Raw genomic sequence first — 17121 nt, 5'->3', positions numbered from 1 at the left:
TGAAGGACAGCGTGTCGAGTTTGCTACCTATATGCTCACCGGTGAAGCGTCGCATTGGTGGCAAGGTATCCGACGTCTTTTGCAGCAGGGTGATGACTATATCACCTGGAATATCTTCCAAGAGGAGTTCTATAAGAAGTACTTTCCGACTTCTGCTAGGACAGCTAAGGAACTTGAGTTACTACAGCTGAAGCAGGGTACCATGTCCGTATCAGAGTATACTGACAAGTTTGAAGAGCTGTTCAGGTTCTCTCGTATGTTTCAAGGGACTCCGGTGAAATATGAGGAATGGAAGTGTGTTAAGTATGAAGGAGGACTCCGGAGTGATATCTTTAGTTCAGTGGGACCAATGGAGATAAGGACTTTCTTCGAATTGGTGAACAAGTGTAGGGTTGCTGAAGAGTGTGTGAAAAGGGCAACCACTGAGAAAGGAAGTCACAAAGGATCATTCCCACAGAACCGAGGGAAGAGCTTTGCACCTAGAGGCCCGTCTTTCAAGAGGGGAAGCTCTTTCAGGAGGCCCAACAACAACAACTCCCAAGGGAAGAAGTTTGGGAAGCAGCCTCAGAATGATCAAGCTTGTACTAGATGTGGGAGTCACCATCCGGGAGTACCATGCAAGGCCGGATGAGGTTTGTGATACAATTGTGGAAAGGCGGGGCATAAAGCCGCCAGTTGTCCGGAGAAGCAGAAACAAGGTGCTGAAAAGGCACAACAGACTGGTCGGGTGTTCACCACCTCAGCTTTAGGTGCCGAGGGATCCGAGACACTCATTAGAGGTAACTGTGAAATGGCTGGTCAAACTTTAAATGCTTTATTTGATTCGGGAGCATCACATTTATTCATTGCATTTGAGAAAGCCCATGAGTTAGGATTGAAGATCGTAACCTTAGGTTATGATCTAAGAGTGTATAATGCTACCCATGAAGCCATGGTAACTAGGCTAGGATGCCCGGAAGTTTCCTTTAGGTTCAAGCAGCGTAATTTTGTTCATAATTTAGTCTGCTTACCGATGATCGGTCTTGATCTTATCTTGGGATTGGACTGGTTATCTAAGAACCATGTCCTGCTTGATTGTTCTACAAAGTCGGTGTACTTTATGCCGGAAGATACAGAAGGGCCGGTCGTGGTGAATAATTATTACTTGAATTCGATGATGGTGAACTGTTTCGGAACCGAATGTCAGGGTATCCTGTTGTTAACCGCGGGTGTTTCGGGTGATGATCAAAGGTTGGAGCAGATTCCGGTTGTGTGTGAGTTTCCGGAAGTGTTTCCCGATGATATTGATGAGTTTCCACCTAACCGAGAGGTTGAGTTTGCTATTGAGTTGGTGCCCGGGGCGGGACCAATCTCAAGTGCTCCTTATAGGATGTCACCGTTAGAGATGACTGAGTTGAAGTCTCAATTGGAGGATATGTTGGGTAAGAATTTTATCTGACCGAGTGTCTCTCCATGGGGTGCTCCAGTGTTACTGGTGAAGAAGAAAGATGGGAGTATGTTGCTCTGTGTGGATTACAGGCAGCTGAACAAGGTCACAATAAAGAATAAGTACCCATTGTCGAGGATTGATGATCTCATGGATCAGTTGCAAGGAGCTGGAGTTTTCTCCAAGATCGATTTGGGATCCGGTTATCACCAGATAAGGGTGAGGGGTGAGGGTATCCCTAAGACCGCTTTCAGGACTCGATATGGTCATTACGAGTACACTGTAATGTCTTTTGGGTTGACAAATGCTCCAGCAGTATTCATGGATTATATGAATAGAGTTTTCCGTCCGTTTCTGGATAAATTCGTTGTTGTCTTCATTGATGACATACTGATTTACTCCAAGACTGAAGAAGAGCATGCGGAACACTTGAGGACCGTGTTGCAGATTCTAAAGGAGAAGAAACTCTATGCGAAACTGTCTAAATGTGAGTTTTGGAAGAGTGAGGTGAAGTTTTTGGGCCACGTGGTGAGTAAGAAGGGAATAGCCGTAGATCCAACTAAGGTGGAGGCTATGATGGATTGGAAGCAACCAACCACCGTAACAGAGATAAGGAGTTTTTTGGGCTTAGCTGGCTATTACCGAAGGTTTATCAAGGGCTTTTCAAAGATAGCTTTGCCAATGACAAAGTTAACCCACAAAGACACTCCGTTTGTTTGGACTCCTGAGTGTGAGGAGAGCTTTCATACATTGAAGAAAAAGTTGACCACTGCACCTGTGTTAGTGTTACCTGAGCCGAATGAGCCATTTGAGATGTACTGTGATGCCTCATTGAAGGGTCTAGGGTGCGTGCTGATGTAGCACCATAATGTGGTGGCATATGCCTCACGACAGTTGAGACCTCACGAGGTTAGTTACCCTACGCACGATTTGGAACTCGCTGCGGTTGTGTTTGCCTTGAAAGTGTGGAGGCATTATCTCTTTGGGGTTAAGTTCCAAGTTTTCTCTGATCATAAGAGCTTGAAGTACCTCTTTGATCAGAAAGAGCTTAATATGAGGCAGAGGAGGTGGATGGAATTATTGAAGGATTACGACTTTGAGTTGAATTACCATCCGGGAAAGGCGAACGTAGTGGCGGATGCGTTAAGTCGGAAGTCATTATATGCAGCTTGGATGATGCTTCAAGAGGAGAAGTTACTCAAAGGGTTCGAGAGTCTGAAAATTGGTGCTCGAGAAGTATCCGGAACTTTGTGTTTGAGCCGATTAGAAATCTCAAGTGACTTTAAGTCCGAACTCCTAAAGGCTCCTTAAAATGATGAAGCATTAAGGAAGGTGTTACCGGCTATTGAGCAAGGGAAACAGTGGAGAGTGTCAAAAGAAAAAGATGGGTTATGGAGATTCAAGGGTAGGATCATTATGCCGAATGTTGGCACTTTGAGGCAAGATATTTTAAAGGAGGCACACAAAAGCGGATTCTCCATTCACCCGGGAAGTACTAAGATGTACCATGATTTAAAAGCGATGTTTTGGTGGCCGGGTATGAAGAATGATATGGCAGAATATGTATCAAAGTGCCTAACTTGTCAAAAGGTAAAGATTGAACATCAAAGACCTTCTGGGATGTTGCAACCTTTAGAGATTCCACAATGAAAGTGGGAAAGTATTGTAATGGACTTTGTGTCGGGATTGCCAAGGACTAGGGCTGGTTTTGATACTATCTGGGTGATTGTGGACCGACTGACGAAGTCAGCTCACTTTTTACCCATTCGTATGACTTACACCCTTGAGGAGCTAGCACGGTTATACATAAAGGAGATTGTGAGACTTCATGGTGTACCTGCTACTATAATCTCTGATAGAGATTCTCGTTTCACTTCAAGGTTTTGGGGTGCATTTCAGAAAGCTTTTGGAACCCGATTAAGCTTGAGTACAGCTTACCATCCTCAAACAGATGGTCAATCTGAGAGGACGATCCAAACACTAGAGGATATGTTGAGAGCTTGTATTTTGGACCAACCGGCGAGTTGGGATCGGTATATGCCATTAGTGGAGTTTGCATACAATAATAGTTATCATGCGAGCATCGGAATGGCTCCGTATGAGGCCTTGTATGGGAGGAAATGTCAATCTCCGCTATGTTGGTATGAGGCTGGAGAGAAAGGCTTGTTGGGGTCGGAGATGATAGCTGAGACCACTAAACAAGTCAAGAAAATCTGAGATAGGATGCTTACGGCGCAGAGTCGTCAAAAGAGTTACGCCGATTAGAGATGAAAGCCCTTAGAATTTGAGGAAGGAGACCATGTTTTCCTTAAGGTTACTCCGACCACGGGAGTAGGTAGGGCAATTAAAGCAAAGAAGTTGAATCCTCGATACATTGGTCCATTTCAGATCCTGGAGAGGAATGGGCCGGTGGCGTATCGGATGGCTCTACCACCTCATCTTTCGAACCTGCACGACGTGTTTCACGTGTCGCAGCTTCGGAAGTACACTCCTGATGCTAGCCATGTGTTGGAACCTGAATCAGTTCAGTTAAGAGAAGATTTGACGCTTCCAGTGGCTCCGGTCAGAATTGATGATACTAGTATCAAACGGTTGCGTGGAAAAGAGGTTTCATTAGTCAAAGTGGCATGGAGTCGAGGCGGTGTTGAGGAACACACTTGGGAACTTGAGTCGGAGATGCGAACGGATTATCCGCACTTATTCTCAGGTAATTGCATTTGAATTTTGTAGGCAAAATTCCCAATTAGGTGGGTAGAATGTAAAACCCAGTTAATTAATGGCTAATTAACCCATAAATGAGAATTTATTCTAGAAAGCCTAAAATGTGATTTTTATGGCTTAATATGATAGAGGAGATTGAGATGAGAATTTCGGTACCAATTTTATAGAATTCGGACCAAGATTGGACCGAACGGGCCAAACCGGGCCAACCGAACCCAAAGTGGGCCCTTAGCCCAACTAAACTAAACCAAAACTCTAGTTTTCAGCACTCTCTCTCCTCACAACACTCAAAAACACGCTGAAAGTTAGAGAGAATGGGGGAAGAACACTCTCTCAAACTTCTATCTCTTACTTGATCTTCAAACCACCATAACTTTTGATCTAGAGCTCCGATTGCCGCTCCGTTTATGGCCACGCGTTCACCGCGGAGAGCTCTACAAAACCAATACAATCAATCTTGAGGTAAGCCACGTTTTGATCTTAGAAATTCCAGCCTTATTTTCGAGTTTCATGAGCAAAAATGTTGAGATTTTGGGCTCTTTAATGTTATAGGATCCAACTCTCTTGAAGAAGAAGGTTAATCTTGTCTCCTTGGACCTTGGGTGTGGTAAGATTCTCAACCCTAGTGTAATTTGTGGTTTTATGATGTTTGGATTTTGAGATGTTGTGTATGGGTGTGATGATTGTGGCTTAGGTTATGTATATGTGAATATTGGAGCTTGATTGGTGATATTGAAAAGCTTGAAAAGGGTTTGGTGGTGAAAAATCTGTTCTTGGAGGTGTTGAGGCCTTGAGAGCTTGAGAAAAAGTGGTTTGGAAGTGCTCCGTTTGGGCTTGGAAAATCGGCTAAGGTATGGTCTCGGTTTCCCGTATCTAATATGTAATGTGAAAGAAAATACTTAGGCTAGAGGTCCTACGATAGCCATTGAATTGTTGGTATTGTTGAATGGTTGATATATATGATGTGGTCATATATGTGATGATGATTATTGATGCTTTGATGGTATGATGTATGAGAAAAACGCATGTTGTGATGTATGCTTGATGATTGGTTATGGTTGAATTGTGGATTGAACCATGTGGATGGTGAGTATGATATTGTTTGTGTATAATGATAATTTATTGGGATTGGTGTTGTTGAAAATTGGCATGAGGAAGAGTATATGATATGTCAATGTGTTTGAGTTTGAGCCACTTGGGTGAAGTAGGTTAAAATGATGGGATAGTGATTTTGGTGAATTGTGGTAAAGTGTCAATGTGTGAGTTGAGGAGACTTGATGATGAATTTGATATATTTTGATTGATTTCAAAGAAAAGGGATGAAATTGGAATGTTTTGATTGATTTTGAAAAGAGTTGAAAATGGCTTGTTTCGAAAATGGCACTTTGTGGTTTTGTATAAAAATATGGTTTTTGGGCATACTTTGACGAGACATAACTTGGACTACTGACGATTGGATTTTTGACGGTTTAGAATTTTACAAATGAAATCTCGTCGAAGTATAGTCTCTAAACCAACAATAATCCTCTCATACAAAAATTTGTTTGTCACAAGTACAAACCCCTAAAATCTATAAACCGAAGTATTTAAACCTCGGGTCGTCTCTCAAAGGACTTGCAGGGTAGTGTTCTTGTTATTGGTTATGGATTTATTTATTTTGGGGTTTTAGATGAGAAAAATGAATAGTAAATGGTAAGAAAACTTTATTAACAAAATGGTCTTGGCAAGATTTGGTTGTCAAGGGTCTTCATCATTATCACTAGCCACAAGTATGGTAGTTGCAAGGATTAATCCCACTTAGTCATCCTTAAATCAATTAACAAAGGAAAGTCAAGTGAGTTATATCAATCCTAGTCCATAAGTCCTAGCTTTCCACTAATTGGATTAATGAAGGCTAGAGTTAATGGCTATCAACTAGCAATCAATTGGACACTAGTGACTCAAGAAATCCTAAGTTACCTTCTCAAGCCAAGAACATAAAATCCTACTCTAACATCCTCTCAAGCATTTCATCAAACACTTGGGGGTAATGAAAGAAAGCATTTTTATTTGTAAGAATAAAAGGAATCAACAACCAACAATTACAAAGAATTAACAAAACAACAATCAACAACATCACATTCACATGAATTATCTCAAATTGCATTATTAAAAGAAAACAAAAGAACAAGAATATCTCAATTACAAAACCTAGAGACAAAATAAGAGAAATTACAACAAGAGGATAGGGATAGAAAGAAGAACCAAAGTGTAGCAATCACCATTTGAAGGTAGAAGTAGAAGGAAACTTGAATTAAACCTAGAACTATGAGATCCTAATCTAACCCTAATTCCTAATCCTAGAGAGAAGTGAGAGTTTCTCTCTCTAAAACTAACTCTAACTAAGCTAATGATCAAAAATATCTAAAAGTATCCTGATTCCCCTTCAATACTTGACTTAAATAGCATCAGAAATGAGTTGGATTGGGCCCACATGGCTCCTAAAACCGCTGGGGACGATTTCATTAAAGTGGGCCACGGACAGAATCGGCGCGCGCGCGCAAAGTGCGCGTGCGCGCCCCTGAACGCGAAGCAACATATGGCAAAATTTATATCGTTTCGAAGCCCCGGATGTTAGCTTTCCAACCCAACTGAAACCGCATCATTTGGACCTCTGTAGCTCAAGTTATGGTCAATTAAGTGCGAAGAGGTCGGCTTGACAGCTTTCCGGTTCTTTCATTTCTTCATGAGTTCTCCAACTTTACATGCTTTTTCTTCATTCCCTTGATCCAATCTTTACCTCCTAAATCTGAAATCACTTAACAAACATATCAAGGCATCTAATAGAATCAAGGTGAATTAAATTTAGCTATTTTAAGACCTAAAAAGCATGTTTTCACTCTAAAGCACAATTAAAGGAGAATATACAAAACCATGCTAATTCATTGGGTAAATGTGGGAAAAAGGTGATAAAATCCCCTAAATTCAATACAAGATAAACCGTCAAATTGGGGTTTGTCAACTACGGATCTTCGTTTTGTGTCAAATCTATTTAGAAATGAAATTGGATTCGGGATGTCCATGCCGTTCGAAGAACGGGTGAAAAATGATTTAAAACGAGAAAGTTATGTCCGTCGGAAGATTGGGGGAATCTGTGAATTCTGCAGCTTTTAACTTAGAAAATTTTTAGCAGAATGACCCCTCGCGCGTAGGTGCACTTGGCGCGTACGCGCCGTTCTTTCAGAAAACGCCATCCACGCGTGCGCGTGATGTGCGCGGGCGCGCCGATGTGCTGCACCCAATGCCCAGCCATTTTCCAGAGAGTTGTGCCAGAACTGTGCCAGTTTTGTGCCTTGGGCACGAGAGCACCCACGCGTAACGCGTCGTTGACGCGTGCGCGTCGATTGGCTGATTTCCAATCCATGCGTTAGCGTGCATGACGCATACGCATCGATGAGTTTTGTGGCCATCCACGCGTGCGCGTGGAGTGCGCGTACGCGTGGCCCTGTTTTCATCCCAAAGTTGATTTTTGAGTTTTAAAACCCAAATCTCATACTTCTAAGCCTCCGATCTCACCACTTATGTCTTAAATCATTATGATATGCCTAGCAATGGGAAGAGGACTAGTGAATATGGTAACTTGCGAGTGAAGCAAGGGAAAAATGAATGATCAATGAGGATCAAGATGATTATGTGAGATGCGGAGGATGGCGGTGGAAGTGCTTGTTATGCCATGGGCCGAAGGGCCGTAATTGTTAATGAAATGGCTGGTTATGGATTTAACCGTGAGCCGGATGGCTAGATTATTGTCGTGTTACGGCAGAGCCATGATTATGGCTAGTATAAATGCATATATGCTGTTGAATGAATTGTGAATGTTGCACTTCCACTGTTGGAGATGAGAGTTTCCCTGGGAGGAAGCAGTGGCTAGCCACCAAGTGCTCCAGGTTGAGACTCGAAGCTCTTTTGACCCTATGTCATAAGTGTGGCCGAGTACTGTGAAAGACCTGAATGAGCTCGCCCCCGCAAATATTCACCAGTGAAGGTGATGGATATAGATCATGATTATGATCAAGCTTATGATGAGTATAACTCGATTTGGGGATGCGTGACAGAGGGACAGTCCAATGGTTAGTTACCAAGACTTGTCGGGTTGGCTCTATAACCGACAGATGATATCATCAGCCACTAGGGACAGGCATTCATTATATGCATACTATATGAATTGTTTGAGATTGCCTATTTGATTGCATATTACTTGCTAATTGTCTAAATGACTTATTTGTTCCTATTTGTATGTTCCTTGTTTGATATAACTGTGTTTGCTACATTATACTCCTGCTGGTGGTTGGGAGGTGTGAAGGAATTGGAAAGGGAAGTATTAGTTAGACTGAAGAATCTTTAGTCAGATGCCCTTTATGGTTTAGCTTGTTTATAAGCTTTTGAATTATCTGGAGGAAGTTCTAGGATTGCCTTCGGCTTTTCTCCATTATTATGTATTATATATGTGGAAGTTGTTACCATGCTGGGGACCTCTGGTTCTCACCCATGCGGATTTTGTGGTTTTCAGATGCAGGACGTGAGGTTTTTCGTTGAGGCCTGCTGGGGACTTCTAGTTTAGCAAAGATCCTTTGTTCTTGGGGACTCTGTTTAGTTTATATGTTTTGCTTAGATACTTTTATCTCCATTAAATAATACAAACTATGATGACTCCTCTTATGGGAGATTTTGGAGAATATGTTTCTGTATTTGTGTCCCTTTTGGGTTTCCTTTGGGGTTTTCCTTATTTTATCATATGTATATATTGCTATGCTCGGACCGATAATCTTCGCAGCCGGATTTTGAGTCTTGATATTCCTATTTTTGACACTCCTTTGTATATATATAATCTCGTGCTGGTTTATTCTTGTTCGTTACGTTATCGATCGGAGTGTTGCGCTTTTGAGTTGCGATTTTTGTTTACCCCTTTTTCTACAAAGGCTCCTAGTTATAATCAATCATTCTTACTTCTATACGTACTAAATTTTTATTTTAGAGGTCGTAATACCTTGCCATCTCTAAATTATGACTTAAGCATAAGACTTTGTATGGTAGGGTGTTACAGGAATGGTTACCAAGAGTGATTGTTGATGAGTGGATAATTTATACGCTTTTTGGCATTGTTTTTAGTATGTTTTAGTTAGTTTTTAGTATATTTTTATTAGTTTTTAGTTAAAATTCACTTTTCTGGACTTTACTATGAGTTTGTGTGTTTTTCTGTGATTTCAGGTATTTTCTGGCTGAAATTGAGGGACCTGAGGAAAAATCTAATTCAGAGACTGAAAAGGACTGCAGATTGCTGTTGGATTCTGACCTCCCTGCACTCGAAGTGGATTTTCTGGAGCTACAGAAGCCTAATTGGAGCGCTCTCAACGGCGTTGGAAAGTAGACATTCTGGGCTTTCCAGAAATGTATAATAGTCCATACTTTGCTCGAGATTTGATGGCTCAAACTGGCGTTCCAAATCGGCTTAAGACTACCCGGCGTTAAACGCCGGAACTGGCACAAGAATGGGAGTTAAACGCCCAAACTGGCACAAAAGCTGGCATTTAACTCCAAGAAAAGTCTCTACACATGAAAGCTTCAATGCTCAGCCCAAGCACACACCAAGTGGGCCCGAAAGTGGATTTTTATGTCATTTACTCATCTCTGTAAATCCTAGGCTACTAGTTCTCTACATATAGGACCTTTTACTATTGTATTTTCATTTTTAGATCCTTGAATCTTTTGATCATTTTAGATCTGAGGATCATCTTTGGACGTCTAGTTCTTAGATCATTGGAAGGCTGGCCATTCGGCCATGCCTAGACCTTGTTCTTATGTATTTTCAACGGTGGAGTTTCTACACACCATAGATTAAGGTGTGGAGTAACAAACCCCTAATTTTATAAACCGAAGTATTCAAACCTCGGGTCGTTCTCCCTAGGAATTACAATAATGTGCCTTGTTATTGGTTAGAAATGTGTTTTGGGGTTTTGGATAGGAAGCATGAAAAGTAAATGGCAATGAAAATAAACTGACAACTATAAAAGGCTCTTGGCAAGGTATGAAAATTAGAAGTCCTATCCTAGTTATCCTTCTCAATTGTGATGAGAATTGTTCATTGCTACCACTTAGTTAACCCTTACTAAATAAAGGAAAGTCAAGTGGATGAATTGACTTGAGCCACAAGTCCTAGCCAACTCCCAAGGAAAGACTAGCTTTAGTGCACTCCAAACCAATTAGCAATCTCTCCAATTACCAATCAACAAAGGAATTAGATAACTCAATTGTCACTAATTACTCTACCTAGGCCAAGAGGAACAAAATCTATACTATATCTAGAAGAGGCATTTCAACAAACACATAAAAGGCAATAAAAGTAAACAACATAAATTGCAAGAATTAAAGAGAGATCTAACTACAAAGGCAAGAGATCAACAATAGACAAGCAAAGGAGAACAATTATTATGAATTACCTCTTATTGAATTGAAAGAAAATGGAAGGAACAATAGTAGATCTACAACAAAGTATAAGAACAACATAAAAGAAATTACAATAAAAGAATGGAAGAAGAATGAATGTAACAACAAGGAATTGAGAAGATAGAAGTAGAAGAAGATGAATTAAAATCTAGATCTAAGAACTAAACCTAATCCTAATCCTAATCCTAGAGAGAAGTGAGAGCTTCTCTCTCTAGAAACTACTTCTAAAACTAAACTATGACTAATGGTAACTAACTTCTGTTTCCCTCTTCATTCCTTGGGTTAAATAGCATCAGAAATGAGTTGGATTGGGCCCATAAGGCTTTAGAATTTGCTGGCCACCTTTTGCTTTAAGTGAACCAGGTGGCAGCAACAGTGCGTGCGTGTACTATGCGCGTGTGCGCCACCATACGTATAGCAACTATGGCAAATCTTATATCGTTTCGAAGCCCCGGATGTTAGCTTTCTAACCCAACTGAAACCGCATCATTTGGACCTCTGTAGCTCAAGTTATAGTTGTTTAAGTACGAAGAGGTCGGCTTGACAGCTTTCCGGTTCTTTCTTTTCTTCATGAGTTCTCCAACTTTTCATGCTTCTTTCTTTATTCCCTTGATCCAATCTTTGCCTCCTAAACCTTAAATCACTTAACAAACATATCAAGGCATCTAATGGGATCAAGGAGAATTAGATTTAGCTATTTTAAGTCCTAAAAAGCATGTTTTCACTCTTACGCACAATTAAAGGAGAATATAAAAAACCATGCTATTTCATTGAATAAATGTGGGTAAAAGGTCATAAAATCCCTTAAATCACGCACAAGATAAACCCTACAAATGGGGTTTATCATGGAGCTCTGATGTACCTCGAGTATTAATGCAATTACTATTGTTCTTCTATTCAATTCAGCTTGTTCTTGTTCTAAGATATCACTTGTTCCTCAACTTGATGAATGTGATGATCTGTGACACTCATCATCATTCTCACCTATGAATGTGTGCCTGACAACCACCTCCATTCTACCTTAGATTGAGTGGATATCTCTTGGATCCCTTAATCAGAATCTTCGTGGTATAAGCTAGAATTGATGGCGGCATTCAAGAGAATCTAGAAGGTCTAAACCTTGTCTGTGGTATTCTGAGTAGGATTCAATGATTGAATGACTGTGACGAGCTTCAAACTCCTGAAGGCTGGGCGTTAGTGACAGACGCAAAAGAATCAATGGATTCTATTCCAGCCTGATTGACAACCAACAGATGATTAGCCGTGCCGTGACAAGGTGCGTTGAACATTTTCACTGAGAGGACGGGACTGTAGCCACTGACAATGGTGATGCCCAACATACAGCTTGCCATGGAAAGGAGTAAGAAGGATTGGAAGAAGACAGTAGGAAAGCAGAGAGACGGAAGGGACAAAGCATCTCTATACGCTTATCTGAAATTCTCACCAATGAATTACATAAGTATCTCTATCCTTATTTTATATTCTATGTTATCCTCCATAACCATTTGAGTCTGCCTGACTGAGATTTACAAGGTGACCATAGCTTGCTTCATACCAACAATCTCCGTGGGATCGACTCTTACTCGCGTAAGGTTTTTTACTTGGACGACCCAGTGCACTTGCTGGTTAGTTGTGCGAAGTTGTGATAAAGAGTTGAGATTGCAATTGAGCGTACCATGTTGATGGAGCCATTGATGATCACAATTTTGTGTACCAAGTTTTTGGCACCGTTGCCGGAGATTGTTGAGTTTGAACAACTGACGGTTCATCTTGTTGCTTAGACTAGGCATTTTTCTTTAGAGTTCTTAAGAATGAATTCTAGTATTTCAAGGTGATGTTCTTATCATCACCAAAGCTGATTGATTCTCATCAATTTAGCTCTTGAATGCAATGTCCTGCTGAAGCTTGGCTAGCCATGTCTAATTTCTTTAGATTAAAGCTTTAGACTAACATTGCATGATTCCTGGAATTCTCATTTAAGAATTTTGATATCTTTATTTTCTTTTCCACTTAATTTTCGAAAAATCCAAAAAAAAATTACAAAATCATAAAAACCAAAAATATTTTATGTTTCTTGTTGAGTCTAGTGTCTCATTTTAAGTTTGGTGTCAATTGCATGTTTCTATTCTTCTTGCATTTTTTCGAATTCATTCATGTGTCTTAATTGATCTTCAAGTTATTCTTGATGATTTCCTTGTTCTGATCTTTAAATTCTCTTGTCTTGAGTGTTTTGTTGTTTCTCATATGCATTCTCATTTTGTTAGTGTCAATAGTATACAAACTTCTAAGTTTGGTGTCTTGCATGCATTGTTTATTTGATCTTAGTTTCATTTTGATTATTCCTCATTATTAAAAATCCAAAAAATATTTTTAATTTGTGTCTTTTCAAGTCAATAATACAGAGAATTAAAGATTCAGAACATACAGCAGAAGGAATTACACAGAAAAAGCTGGGCGTTCAAAACGCCCAGTGAGGAAGGCAAACTGGCGTTTAAACGCCAGCCAGGGTGCCTGGCTGGGCGTTTAACGCCCAAAAGGGTAGTGTTTTGGGCGTTAAACGCCAGAATGGCAGGATGGCACAAGAGGGAAGATTCTGTTTTTAATTCAATTTTTTTTTAGGTTTTCAATATTTTTCAAAATCAAATCTTTTTCAAATCATATCTTTTCAATCAAATCTTTTTCAAAATCAATTTCTTTCCATTTTCAAAAATACTTGCTATCAATTAATGATTTGATTCAACATTTCAAGTATGTTGCCTTTTCTGTTGAGAAAGGTTTAATGTTTGAATCATATCTTTTCTTGTTAGCCAAGTCATTAATTTTTAAAATCAAATCTTTTTTTAAAATTGTTTTTCAAATCATATCTTCTCAATCATATCTTTTTAAAACTATATCTTTTCAATCATATCTTCTCAATCATATCTTTTTTATTTCTAATTTCAAAATCTTTTTCAAAAATCACTTGATTTCTTTTCCACTCTTAGTTTTCGAAAATCAATTAGTATTTTTCAAAATATTTTAAAAATCTTTTTAATTTATTTTCGAAAATTTCTTCCCCTCTTTTCGCATCCTTCTATTTATGGACTAACACTCCTCTTCAATGCACAATTCGAACTCCATCTTTCTTGATAAGTTCGAATTCTTCTACCTCTTCCTTCTATTTTTCTTTTCCTCTGACACCTCAAGGAATCTCTATACTGTGACATAGAGGATTCCATATTTTCTTATTTTCTTCTCTTTCATATGAGCAGGAGCAAAGACAAAAGCATTCTTGTTGAGACTGACCCTGAACCTGAAAGGACCTTGAAGCGAAAGCTAAGAGAAGCTAAGGCACAACTCTCTGTAGAGGACCTAACAGAAATCTTCAAAGAAGAAGAACCCATGGCAGCCGAAAACAACAACAATGCCAACAATGCAAGGAAGGTGCTGGGTGACTTTACTGCACCTACTCCCGACTTCTATGGGAGAAGCATCTCTATCCCTGCCATTGGAGCAAACAACTTTGAGCTTAAACCTCAATTAGTTTCTCTAATGCAACAGAATTGCAAGTTCCATGGACTTCCATTGGAAGATCTTCATCAGTTTTTAGCTGAATTCTTGCAAATCTGTGACACTGTCAAGACTAATGGGGTTGACCCTGAGGTCTACAGACTTATGCTATTCCCTTTTGCTGTAAGAGACAGAGCTAGGATATGGTTGGACTCACAACCTAAAGAAAGCCTGAACTCTTGGGAAAAGCTAGTCAATGCCTTCTTGGCAAAGTTCTTTCCACCTCAAAAATTGAGTAAGCTCAGAGTGGAAGTCCAAACCTTCAGACAGAAGGAAGGAGAATCCCTCTATGAAGCTTGGGAAAGATACAAACAATTGATCAGAAAGTGTCCCTCTGACATGCTTTCTGAATGGAGCATCATAGGTATTTTCTATGATGGTCTGTCTGAACTGTCCAAGATGTCATTGGATAGCTCTGCTGGAGGATCTCTTCATCTGAAGAAGACGCCTACAGAAGCTCAAAAGCTCATTGAAATGGTTGCAAATAACCAATTCATGTACACTTCTGAAAAGAATCCTGTGAACAATGGGACAAATCAGAAGAAAGGAGTTCTTGAGATTGATACTCTGAATGCCATATTGGCTCAGAACAAAATGTTGACTCAGCAAGTCAATATGATCTCTCAAAGTCTATCTGGAATGCAAGCTGCACCAGGCAGTACTAAGGATGTTTCATCTGAAGAAGAAGCTTATGATCCTGAGAACCCTTCAATAGAAGAGGTGAATTACATGGGAGAACCCTATGGAAACGCCTATAATTCTTCATGGAGAAATCATCCAAATCTCTCATGGAAGGATCAACAGAGACCTCAACAAGGTTTCAACAACAATAATGGTGGAAGAAACAGATTTAGCAATGGCAAGCCTTTTTCATCATCTTCTCAGCAACAGACAGAGAATTCTAAGCAGAACCACTCTGACTTAGCAACCATGGTCTCTGATCTAATCAAAACCACTCAAAGTTTCATGACTGAAATAAGGTCCTCCATTAGGAATTTGGAGGCACAAGTGGGTCAGCTGAGCAAGAAAATTACTGAACTCCCTCCTAGTACTATTCCAAGCAATACAGAAGAGAATCCAAAAGGAGAATGCAAGGCCATTAACATGACCTACATGGCCGAATTAGGAGAGGAAGAAGAGGCAGTGAACGCCACTGAGGAAGACCTCAATGGACGTTCACTGGCCTCCAATGAGTTCCCTAATGAGGAATCATGGAAATCTGAGGCTCACACTGAGACCATAGAGATCTCATTGGATTTACTTCTGCCATTCATGAGCTCTGATGAGTATTCTTCCTCTGAAGAGGATGAATATGTCACTGAAGAGCAAGTTGCCAAGTACCTTGGAGCAATCATGAAGCTAAATGACAGGTTATTTGGTAATGAGACTTGGGAGAACGAACCTCCTTTGCTCACCAAAGAACTGGATTACTTGTCTAGGCAGAAATTACCTCAAAAGAGACAAGATCCTGGGAAGTTTTTAATACCTTGTACCATAGGCACCATGACCTTTAAGAAGGCTCTGTGTGACCTAGGGTCAAGTATAAACCTCATGCCTCTCTCTGTAATGGAGAAGCTAGGGATCTTTGAAGTGCAAGCTGCAAGAATCTCACTAGAGATGGCAGACAATTCAAGAAAACAAGCTTATGAACTTGTAAAGGATGTTCTGGTAAAAATTGAAGACCATTACATCCCTGCTGATTTCATAGTCCTAGAGACTGGGAAGTGCATGGATGAATCCATCATCCTTGGCAGACCCTTCCTAGCCACAGCAAAGGCTGTGATTGATGTTGACAGAGGAGAATTGATCATTCAAGTGAATGAAGAATCCTTTGTGTTTAAGGCTCAAGGATATCCCTCTATAACCATGGAGAGGAAGCATGAAGAGCTTCTCTCAAAACAGAGTCAAACAGAGCTCCCACAGTCAAACTCTAAGTTTGGTGTTGGGAGGCCACAACCAAACTCTAAGTTTGGTGTTGGGAGGTTCCAACATTACTCTGAGCATCTCTGAGGCTCCATGAGAGCCCACTATCAAGCTACTGACATTAAAGAAGCGCTTGTTGGGAGGCAACCCAATGTTATATTAATCTATTTTCCTTTGTTATTTCATGTTTTCTGTAGGTTGATGATCATGGAAAGTCACAAAATCAATTGAAAAAGCAAAAACAGAATGAAAAACAGAAAGAAAAATAGCACACCCTGGAGGAAGACCTTGCTGGCGTTTAAACGCTAGTAAGGGCAGCAAATGGGCGTTTAACGCCCAGTCTGGCACCATTCTGGGCGTTTAACGCCAGAAAGGGGCACCAGACTGGCGTTAAACGCCAGAAAAGGGCAAAAAGCTGGCGTTAAACGCCAGAAATGGGCACCAGCCCGGCGTTTATTGCCAGAATTGGCATACAGAGCATTTTCGCTCGTCACTTGGTGCAGGGATGACTTTTCCTTGACACCTTAGGATTTGTGGACCCCACAAGATCCCCATCTACCCCACCACTCTCTTTCTTCTTCACCAATCACCTCAACACCCCTTCCCCAAAAACCCCTCACCTATCAAATCCCATATTTCTCTTCACCACTCACATCCATCCTTCATAAAACCCCACCTACCTCACCATTCAAATTCAAACCACTTTTCCTCCCAAACCCACCCTCCCTTAGCCGAACCCTACCCCTCTCTCCACCCCTATATAAACCCATCTTCACTCCTTTATTTTCACACAACCTAAACACTACTTCTCCCCCTTTGGCCGAACCACAAAGCCATCTCCATCTCCTCTATTTCTTCTTCTTCTACTCTCTTCTTTCTTCTTTTGCTCGAGGACGAGAAAATCTTCTAAGTTTGGTGTGGTAAAAGCATTGCTTTTTGTTTTTTCATAACCATTTATGGCATCCAAAGCCGGAGAAACCTCTAGAAAGAGGAAAAGGAAGGCAAAAGCTTTCACCTCC

General features: G+C 40.5%; 1 non-coding gene across 1 annotated transcript; it reads right to left on the bottom strand.

Annotated features, from left to right (window-relative positions):
• Nucleotides 1-14416: 14416 nt before the first annotated feature.
• LOC112708566 (small nucleolar RNA R71) lies at nt 14417-14520 on the bottom strand. Its single transcript, XR_003156420.1, has one exon. It is a non-coding gene; the product is annotated as a small nucleolar RNA R71 (small nucleolar RNA).
• Between the last annotated feature and the right edge of the window lie 2601 nt (nt 14521-17121).

This window comes from Arachis hypogaea, chromosome 8, assembly GCF_003086295.3.
Source record: "Arachis hypogaea cultivar Tifrunner chromosome 8, arahy.Tifrunner.gnm2.J5K5, whole genome shotgun sequence".
Lineage (NCBI taxonomy): Eukaryota > Viridiplantae > Streptophyta > Magnoliopsida > Fabales > Fabaceae > Arachis > Arachis hypogaea.
Note: the sequence above shows the minus strand (reverse complement) of the source record. Positions and strands in the feature narration are given on the sequence as shown.